This window comes from Tachyglossus aculeatus, chromosome Y4 (genome assembly GCF_015852505.1).
Source record: "Tachyglossus aculeatus isolate mTacAcu1 chromosome Y4, mTacAcu1.pri, whole genome shotgun sequence".
Taxonomy (NCBI): domain Eukaryota; kingdom Metazoa; phylum Chordata; class Mammalia; order Monotremata; family Tachyglossidae; genus Tachyglossus; species Tachyglossus aculeatus.
In genome coordinates this window covers 7079344-7090259 of record NC_052096.1, presented here as the reverse complement: position 1 = coordinate 7090259, position 10916 = coordinate 7079344, and positions in this window count along the sequence as shown.

Genomic DNA, 10916 nt, shown 5'->3' with positions numbered 1-10916 from the left:
GCGCTTAGTAAATGCCATCATTATTATTATTATCACCTTGTAACCTCCCCAGTGCTTAGAACGGTGCTTTGCACATAGTAAGCGCTTAGTAAATGCCATTATTATTATTATTATTATCACCTTGGAACCTCCCCAGTGCTTAGAACAGTGCTTCACACATAGTAAGCGCTTAGTAAATGCCATCATTATTATCACCTTGTAACCTCCCCAGCGCTTAGAACAGTGCTTTGTACATAGTAAGCGCTCAATCAATCAATCAATCAATCATATTTATTGAGCGCTGACTGTGTTATATGTTGCCAACTTGTATATGTTGCCAACTTGTCCTTCCCAAGCACTTAGTACACTGCTCTGCACACAGTAAGCGCTCAATAAATACAATTGATTGATTGATTGATTGACTGCTTCTCTTTGTGGCTAGGGAATGTGCCTGTTGACGTGGCCTGCTCCGAAGCGCTCAGTCCAGCGCTCCGCACGCCGTCAGCGCTCGATAACTACGATTGGGTAGGGACTGTCTCTATATGTTGCCAATTTGTACTTCCCAAGCGCTTAGTACAGTGCTCTGCACATAGTAAGCACTCAATAAATACGATTGATTGATTGATTGATTGATTGATTTACCGACCGACTGAGGGAACGGGCCGGCCTGGGCCTCCTGGCTCTGTCTCCCGCACGTCTTTCATTCATTCAATCGTATTTATTGAGCGCTTACTGTGTGCAGAGCACTGGACTAGGGACCGTCTCTCTGTGTCGCCGACTTGGACTTCCCAAGCGCTCGGTCCAGTGCTCTGCACACTGTAGGCGCTCAATAAATACGATTGAGTGAATGAATGAATGTCCATCTGCTGCTGATGATGATGGTATTTGTTAAGCGCTTACTGAGCGCAGAGAAGCAGCGTGGCTCAGTGGAAAGAGCCCGGGCTTTGGAGTCAGAGGTCATGGGCTCATTCATTCATTCACTCACTCATTCATTCATTCATTTTCTGGGCCTCAGTTCCCTCATCTGTAAAATGGGCGTTAAGATGTGAGCCCCCCGTGGGACAACCTGATCGCCTTGTAACCTCCCCAGAGCTTAGAACAGTGCTTTGCACATAGTTAGAGAAGCAGTGTGGCTCAGTGGGAAAGAGCCCCGGCTTTGGAGTCCGAGGTCATGGGTTCAAATCCCGGCTCCGCCACTTGTCAGCTGTGTGACTTTGGGCAAGTCGCTTCACTTCTCTGGGCCTCAGTTCCCTCATCTGTAAAATGGGGATGAAGACTGTGAGCCCCAGATGGGACAACCAGACTGAGCCCCCCTCCTTCCTCTCCCCCTCCTCCCGCTCCCCACCCCCCCGCCTTACCTCCTTCCCTTCCCCACAGCACCTGTATATGTATATATGTTTGTACGTATATATATGTGTATATGTATATATATTTGTACATATTTATTACTCTATTTTACTTGTACATAAGCGCTTAGTACAGTGCTCTGCACATAGTAAGCGCTCAATAAATACGATTGATTGATTGTACATATCTATTCTATTTATTTTAGGACATCCTCATCACCTTGTATCCCCCCAGCGCTAAGAACAGTGCTTTGCACATAGTAAGCGCTTAATAAATGCCATCAAAAAAAAAGCGCTTTACAAATACCATTATTATTATTATTATTATTACTAAGCGCTTGGGAAGTACAGGTCGGCAACACACAGAGCCAGTCCCCACCCAACAGTGGGCCCACAGTCTAGAAGGGGGAGACAGAGGACGAAATGAAACATATTAACAGAATAAAATAAAGGCCGGGGAGGAGAGAGAAAATGGAGAGGGTTTAAAAAGGGAACGGAACGCGGGGCGCCAACAAAGGCAGAACGAAAAGCCGGCACCCCCGGCTTCTGGATGCCACCCAAGCCTTGAAACGCATTCTTTTCCTCATCTGGTTCGTCGCCCAGCAAGGCCGGCACGCACACGCTTGCGGGCCCCCGCACGTGACGGGATGGCGGGGAGAAAATCCCGACGGGAATGCCGGCCTGGCCAGGCCGAAGGGTTTCGGGAGCCGAGACGACGGCGGGAGTGCGGTGGTGGGTGGTCTGGGGGACATCGGATCATCATCATCATCATCATCAATCGTATTTATGGAGCGCTTACTATGTGCAGAGCACTGGACTAAGCGCTTGGGGAGTCCAAATTGGCAACATCTAGAGACAGTCCCTACCCAACGGCGGGCTCACAGGCTAAAAGGGGGAGACAGAGAACAAAACCAAACATACTAACAAAATAAAATAAATAGAATAGATATCATCATCATCAATCGTATTTATTGAGCGCTTACTATGTGCAGAGCACTGTACTAAGCGCTTGGGAAGTACAAATTGGCAACATATAGAGACAGTATGGACAAGTAAAATAAATAGAGTAATAAATATGTACAAACATATATACAGGTGCTGTGGGGAAGGGAAGGAGGTAAGATGGGGGGATGGAGAGGGGGACGAGGGGGAGAGGAAGGAAGGGGCTCAGTCTGGGAAGGCCTCCTGGAGGAGGTGAGCTCTCAGCAGGGCCTTGGATCGACGCGCTGGGATGTGGACGGCCCGAGGTCCAGGCTCCCACGGGAAAAACGGAGGAGGGGGAAGGAGGAAAAAGCAGGCCCGCGCATTCAAAACCTTCCCAAGTCTTGCCGAGAGCTGCAGGCCGCCCTTATCCAAAATAATAGCATGACCGTGGCATTTGTTAAGCACTTACTGTGTGTCAGACACTATACTAAGCGTTGGCTTGTCTAAGCAGTGTGGCTCGGTGGAAAGAGCCCAGGCTTGGGAGTCGGAGGTCGTGGGCTCTAATCCCGGCTCCGCCACACGTCTGCTGTGTGACCTTGGGTAAGCCGCTTCACTTCTCACATAGTAAGCACATAGTAAGCGCTTAATAAATGCCATCATTATTATTATTACTATTATTCACTTCTCTGAGCCTTAGTGACCTCATCTGTAAAATGGGGATGAAGACTGTGAGCCCCACGTGGGACAACCTGATCACCTTGTAACCTCCCCAGTGCTTAGAACAGTGCTTTGCACAAAGTAAGCACTTAATAAATGCCATCATTATTATTATTCACTTCTCTGAGCCTCAGTGACCTCATCTGTAAAATGGGGATGAAGACTGTGAGCCCCATGTGGGACAACCTGATCACCTTGTAACCTCCCCAGCGCTTTGGAGTCAGAGGTCACGGGTTCGAACCCCAGCTCCGCCAATTGTCAGCTGGGTGACCTTGGGCAAGTCGCTTAACTTCTCTGAGCCTCAGTTACCTCATCTGTAAAATGGGGATGAAGACTGGGAGCCCCCCGTGGAACAACCTGATCACTTTGTAGCCCCTCCAGCGCTTAGAACAGTGCTTTGCACATAGTAAGCGCTTAACAAATGCCAACATTATTATTTACAACAGCATTGGTAGATAGCAATTAATGGTATTTATTGAGCACATATGCGGAGCGCTGTACTAGACACTTGGGAGAGCACAGCGCAACAGAATAAGCAGACACGTTCCCTGCCCGTAACAAATAAAGTCCTCCCATACAGAGTTCCCAATATAATCAGGAAGGGGAGAGGGGTAGTCGATTGGTGGGGGGAGGCGAGAGAAGGGGTGGGATTTCATCCTCAAATGCGGATGGAGTTGAGGATCCTGGGTTCTAATCATGCTCTGCCACTTGTCTGCTGTGTGACCTTAGGCAAGTCAGTTCACTTCTCTGGGCCTCAGTTCCCTCAGCTGTAAAAGGGGAATTGAGACTGTGAACCCCGCCTAATAATAATACTACTAATAATAATGATGGCATTTATTAAGCGCTTACTATGTGCAAAGCACTGTTCTAAGCGCTAGGGAGGTTACAAGGTGATCAGGTTGTCCCGGGGGGGCTCACAGTCTTCATCCCCATTTTACAGATGAGGGAACTGAGGCACCGAGAAGTGAAGTGACTTGCCCAAAGTCACACAGCTGGCAATTGGCGGAGCCGGGATTCGAACCCATGGCCTCTGACTCCAAAGCCCGGGCTCTTTCCATTGAGCCACGCTGCTTCTCAATACTAATGTTGGTATTTGTTAAGCACTTACTCCCCAGCGCTTAGAACAGTGCTTGGCACGTAGTAAGCGCTTAATAAATGCCATCATCATTATTATTATGACTATGTGCCAAGCACTGTTGTAAGCGCTAGGGGGGATACAAGGCGATCGGGTTGCCCCACGTGGGGCTCCCAGTCTTCATCCCCATTTTCCAGATGAGGCCACTGAGGCTCAGAGAAGGGAAGTGACTCGCCCCAAGTCACCCAGCTGACAAGCGGCGGAGGCGGGATTAGAACCCAGGACCTCTGACCCCCAAGTCTGGGCTCTTTCCGGACTTAATAAATAATATATATTATTATATAATAATAATAATGTTGGTATTTGTTAAGCGCTTACTGTGTGCAAGGCACTGTTCTAAGCGCTGGGGTAGATACAAGGTAATCAGGTTGTCCCACGTGGGACTCCCAGTCTTCATCCCCATTTTCCAGATGAGGGAGCTGAGGACCAGGGAATAATAATAATAATAATAATGATGATGGTATTTGTTAAGTGCTTACTATGTGCAAGGCACTGTTCTAAGCGCTGGGGTAGATACAAGGTAATCAGGTTGTCCCACGTGGGACTCCCAGTCTTCATCCCCATTTTCCAGATGAGGGAGCTGAGGACCAGGGAATAATAATAATAATGATGATGATGATGGTATTTGTTAAGTGCTTACTATGTGCAAGGCACTGTTCTAAGCGCTGGGGTAGATACAAGGTAATCAGGTTGTCCCACGTGGGACTCCCAGTCTTCATCCCCATTCTCCAGATGAGGGAACTGAGGCCCAGAGAAGTGAAGTGACTTGCCCAAAGCCGCGCGGCCGGGATTTGAACCCAGGACCTCTGACTCCAAAGCCCGGGCTCTTTCCACTGAGCCGCGCTGCTTCTCCACTACGCTACGCTGCTCTGGACTCTGTCCAACCTGATTATCTTGTATCTGCCCCAGTGCCTGCGTGTTAATAAATGCTTAACAAATACCATTAAAAAAATAATAATAATCTAAAGGCCGGCCCGACCTCGGCCTTGGGGAAGAGAAGGGAGGCCCTTTGTTTAGAGGAAATTAAACAATTTTCAAGGGCGTTAGAGGACTCCACCCCCCACCAAAATGCCCTTCACACACATACCCGCCCTTGAATTTCCCCCACTTCAAGGCTGTGGTTTAGGAGAGAAACCTCTCGCCATAAAAGGATGATTTTTTGATGCCCTGCGTAAATTTAGAGAGACGCGGGACTTTTCCTTTAGGGGACGATTGGCAGATGGGGAGGATTCTCCCTTTGCCCAACAGCCCGTACATATTTATTACTCTATTTATTTATTTTACATCTACATATCTATTCTATTTTATTTGATTTTGTTAGTCTGTTTGGTTTTGTTCTCTGTCTCCCCCTTTTAGACTGTGAGCCCACTGTTGGGTAGGGACTGTCTCTATATGTTGCCAATCTGTACTTCCCAAGTGCTTAGTCCAGTGCTCTGCACATAGTAAGTGCTCAATAAATACAATTGATGATGATGATGATGATGATATGTTGCCAACTTGGACTTCCCAAGCGCTTAGTCCAGTGCTCTGCACACAGTAAGAGCTCAATAAATACGATTGATTGATTGTTTGATACCCACCCTTGAATTTCCCCCACTTCAAGGCTATGGTTTAGGGAGAGAAACCTCTCGCCATAAAAGGATGATTTTTTGATGCCCTGCGTAAATTTAGAGAGCCGCGAGACTTTTCCTTTAGGGGACGATTGGCAGATGGGGAGGATTCTCCCTTTGCCCAACAGCCCGTACATATTTATTACTCTATTTATTTATTTTACTTGTCCATATCTATTCTATTTATTTGATTTTGTTAGTATGTTTGGTTTTGTTCTCTGTCTCCCCCTTTCTAGCTCTCTTCCTCCCTTCAAGGCCCTGCTGAGAGCTCACCTCCTCCAGGAGGCCTTCCCAGACTGAGCCCCTTCCTTCCTCTCCCCCTCGGCCCCCTCTCCATCCCCCCCATCTTATACAGCACCTGTATATATGTATACATGTTTGTACATATTTATTACTCTATTTATTTATTTATTTATTTGTTTGTACATATCTATTCTATTTATTTTATTTTGTTAGTATGTTTGGTTTTGTTCTCTGTCTCCCCCTTTTAGACTGTGAGCCCAATGTTGGGTAGGGACTGTCTCTATATGTTGCCAATTTGTACTTCCCAAGCGCTTAGTACAGTGCTCTGCACATAGTAAGTGCTCAATAAATATGATTGATTGATTGATTGATTGATGCCCTGCGTAAATTTAGAGAGCCGCGGGACTTTTCCTTTAGGGGACGATTGGCAGATGGGGAGGATTCTCCCTTTGCCCAACAGCCCGTACATATTTATTACTCTATTTATTTATTTTACTTGTACATATCTATTCTACTTATTTTATTTTGTTAGTATGTTTGGTTTTGTTCTCCGTCTCCCCCTTTTAGACTGTGAGCCCACTATTGGGTAGGGACCATCTCTCTATGTTGCCAACTTGGACTTCCCAAGTGCTTAGCCCAGTGCTCTGCACACAGTAAGCGCTCAATAAATACGATTGATTGATTGATTGATACCCGCCCTTGAATTTCCCCCACTTCAAGGCTGTGGTTTAGGGAGAGAAACCTCTCGCCATAAAAGGATGGTTTTTTGATGCCCTGCATAAATTTAGAGAGCCACGGGACTTTTCCTTTAGGGGACGATTGGCAGATGGGGAGGATTCTCCCTTTGCCCAACAGCCTGTACATATTTATTACTCTATTTTACTTGTACCTATCTATTCTATTTATTTGATTTTGTTAGTATGTTTGGTTTTGTTCCCTGTCTCCCCCTTTTAGACTGTGAGCCCGCCGTTGGGTAGGGACCGTCTCTAGATGTTACCAACTTGGACTTCCCAAGCGCTTAGTCCAGTGCTCTGCACACAGTAAGCGCTCAATAAATACGATTGATGATGATGATGATGATGGCCTGGTGGGGAATTGGCGTGGCCTATTCATTCATTCATTCAATCGTATTTATTGAGCGCTTACTGTGTGCAGAGCACTGGATTAAGCGCTTGGGAAGTCCAAGTTGGCACATTCATTCATTCATTCAATCGTATTTATTTATTTTTTTTGATGGTATTTGTTGAGCGCTTACTATGTGCAGAGCACTGCTCTAAGCGCTGGGGGGGATACAAGGTGATCAGGTTGTCCCACGTGGGGCTCACCGTTTTAATCCCCATTTTACAGATGAGGGAACTGAGGCCCAGAGAAGTGAAGTGACTTGCCCAAAGTCACCCAGCTGACAAGTGGCTGAGCCGGGATTTGAACCCATGACCTCTGACTCCAAAGCCCGGGCTCTTTCCACTGAGCCAGTGGACAGTTTGGACAGAGTCCCTGTCCCCCATGGGGCTCACAGTCTTCATCAATGGGGAAGCAGCGTGGCTCAGTGGAAAGAGCCCGGGTTTTGGAGTCAGAGGTCAGGGGTTCAAATCCCGGCTCCACCAATGGCCGGCTGTGTGGCTTTGGGCAAGTCACTTCACTTCTCTGGGCCTCAGTTACCTCATCTGTAAAATGGGGATTAAAACTGTGAGCCCCCCATGGGACAACCTGATCACCTTGTAACCCCCCCAGCGCTTAGAACAGTGCTTTGCACATAGTAAGCGCTTAACAAATACCATCATTATTATTATCATCCCCACTTTGCATTCATTTGATTGCATTTATTGAGCGCTTACTGTGTGCAGAGCAGTGTACTGAGGGAACTGAGGCCCAGGGAAGTGAAGTGACTGGCCCAAGGTCACCCGGCAGACAAGCGGCCAAGCCAGGATGAGAAGCAGCGTGGGCTCAGTGGAAAGAGCCCGGGCTTTGGAGCCAGAGGTCACGGGTTCGAATCCCGGCTCTGCCACATGTCTGCTGTGTGACCTTGGGCAAGTCACTTAGCTTCTCTGAGCCCCAGTTACCCCATCTGTAAAATGGGGATTAAGGCTGTGAGCCCCATGTGCGACAACCTGGTCACCTTGTATCCCCCCCAGCACTTAGAACAGTGCTTTGCACATAGTAAGCGCTTAACAAATACCATCATTATTATTATCATCCCCACTTTGCATTCATTCGATTGCATTTATTGAGCGCTTACTGTGTGCAGAGCAGTGTACTGAGGGAACTGAGGCCCAGGGAAGTGAAGTGACTGGCCCAAGGTCACCCGGCAGACAAGCGGCCAAGCCAGGATGAGAAGCAGCGTGGGCTCAGTGGAAAGAGCCCGGGCTTTGGAGTCAGAGGTTACGGGTTCGAATCCCGGCTCTGCCACATGTCTGCTGTGTGACCTTGGGCAAGTCGCTTAGCTTCTCTGAGCCCCAGTTACCCCATCTGTACAATGGGGATTAAGGCTGTGAGCCCCACGTGGGACAACCTGGTCACCTTGCATCCCCCCCAGCGCTTAGAACAGTGCTTTGCACATAGTAAGCGCTTAACAAATACCATCATTATTATTATTATTATTATCCCCACTTTGCATTCATTCAACTGTATTTATTGAGCGCTTACTGTGTGCAGAGCAGTGTACTGAGGGAACTGAGGCCCAGGGAAGTGAAGTGACTGGCCCAAGGTCATCCGGCGGCCAAGCCAGGATGAGAAGCAGCGTGGGCTCAGTGGAAAGAGCCCGGGCTTTGGAGCCAGAGGTCATGGGTTTGAATCCCAGCTCTGCCACATGTCTGCTATGTGACCTTGGGCAAGTCACTTAGCTTCTCTGAGCCCCAGTTACCCCATCTGTAAAATGGGGATTAAGGCTGTGAGCCCCATGTGGGACAACCTGGTCACCTTGCATCCCCCCCAGCACTTAGAACAGTGCTTTGCACATAGTAAGCGCTTAACAAATACCATCATTATTATTATCATCCCCACTTTGCATTCATTCGATTGCATTTATTGAGCGCTTACTGTGTGCAGAGCAGTGTACTGAGGGAACTGAGGCCCAGGGAAGTGAAGTGACTGGCCCAAGGTCACCCGGCGGCCAAGCGGCCAAGCCAGGATGAGAAGCAGCGTGGGCTCAGTGGAAAGAGCCCGGGCTTTGGAGTCAGAGGTCACGGGTTCGAATCCCAGCTCTGCCACGTCTGCTGTGTGACCTTGGGCAAGTCACTTAGCTTCTCTGAGCCCCAGTTACCCCGTCTGTAAAATGGGGATTAAGGCTGTGAGCTCCATGTGGGACAATCTGGTCACCTTGTATCCCCCCCAGCGCTTAGAACAGTACTTTGCACATAGTAAGCGCTTAACAAATGCCATTATTATTATTATTATTATGAGAAGCAAAGTCCTTCCGACTTCTAGGCTCAGGCTCTAGCCACTAGGCCACAATGCTTCTCAGCAGGCCTCACCCGCAGGCGGGGGCCTCCTATTTCCTGTTTACGCGCTCGGGGGCAGAGCTCGCTAAATGTTGCGCCCTTCACAAATACCAAAATTATTCCGATGATTATCGGGTCAAAAAGGCGGGGGGGCCCCAAGGAAAGTCGAGGAGGGCGAGCGGGGCCGGCTTGCGCCAAAGGCCGGGAGAGTCGGTCGCGGGCAAGGAACGTGGCTACCAACTCGGCTACCTCATCCTCTCCCAATCAATCAATCAATCAATCGTATTTATTGAGCGCTTACTATGTGCAGAGCACTGTACTAAGCGCTTGGGAAGTACAAATTGGCATCACATAGAGACAGTCCCTACCCAACAGTGGGCTCACAGTCTAAAAGCAACTACCGGGGCGCTCTGCACACAGCACCGGGTGAAATGCCATCATTATTAATTAGTGAGAAGCGGCGTGGCTCAGTGGAAAGAGCCCGGGGTTTGGACTCGGAGGTCCTGGGTTCAAATCCCAGCTCCGCCAACTGTCAGCTGTGTGACTTTGGGCCAGCCACTTCACTTCTCTGGGCCTGTTACCTCATCTGGAAAATGGGGATGAAGACTGAGCCCCACGTGGGACAACCTGATGATGATGGCATTTATTAAGCGCTTACTATGTGCCAAGCACCGTTCTAAGCGCTGTGGGGGGTGACAAGGTGATCAGGTTGTCTCCTGGGGGGCTCACAGTCTTCACCCCCGTTTTCCGGATGAGGGAACTGAGGCCCAGAGAAGTGAAGTGACTTGCCCAAAGTCACACAGCTGACAACTGGCAGATCCGCCAGAGAAGAGGCGTGGCTCAGTGGAAAGAGCCCGGGCTTTGGAGTCAGAGGTCAGGGGTTCAAATCCTGGCTCCGCCAGTTGTCAGCTGGGTGACTTTGGGCAAGTCACTTCACTTCTCTCGGCCTCAGTTCCCTCATCTGTAAAATGAGGATTGACTGTGAGCCCCCTGGGGGACAACCTGATCACCTTGTAACCTCCCCAGCACTTAGAACAGTGCTTGGCACATAGTAAGCGCTTAATAAATGCCATCATTATTACTATCCGGGATTTGAACCCATGACCTCTGACTCCAAAGCCCAGGCTCTTTCCACTGAGCCACGCTGCTTCTCTGATCACCTCATATCCTCCCCAGTGCTTAGAACAGTGCTTTGCACATAGTAGGCGCTTAATAAATGCTATCAAAAAAATTCGATTGATGGATGGATTGATTAACTTCTCCCGGGGGACTCCTCGCCCCATTCTGGCCAGCGGGGGTTTTAATCATCATCATCATCATCAATAGTAGTTATTGAGCGCTTACTGTGTGCAGAGCACTGTACTAAGCGCTTGGGAAGTACAAGTTGGCAACATATAGAGACAGTTCCTACCCAATAGTGGGCTCACAGTCTAAAAGACTATTAATAATAACAATGGCATTTATTAAGTGCTTACTATGTGCAAAGCACTGTTCTAAGCACTGGGGAGGTCACAAGATGATCAGT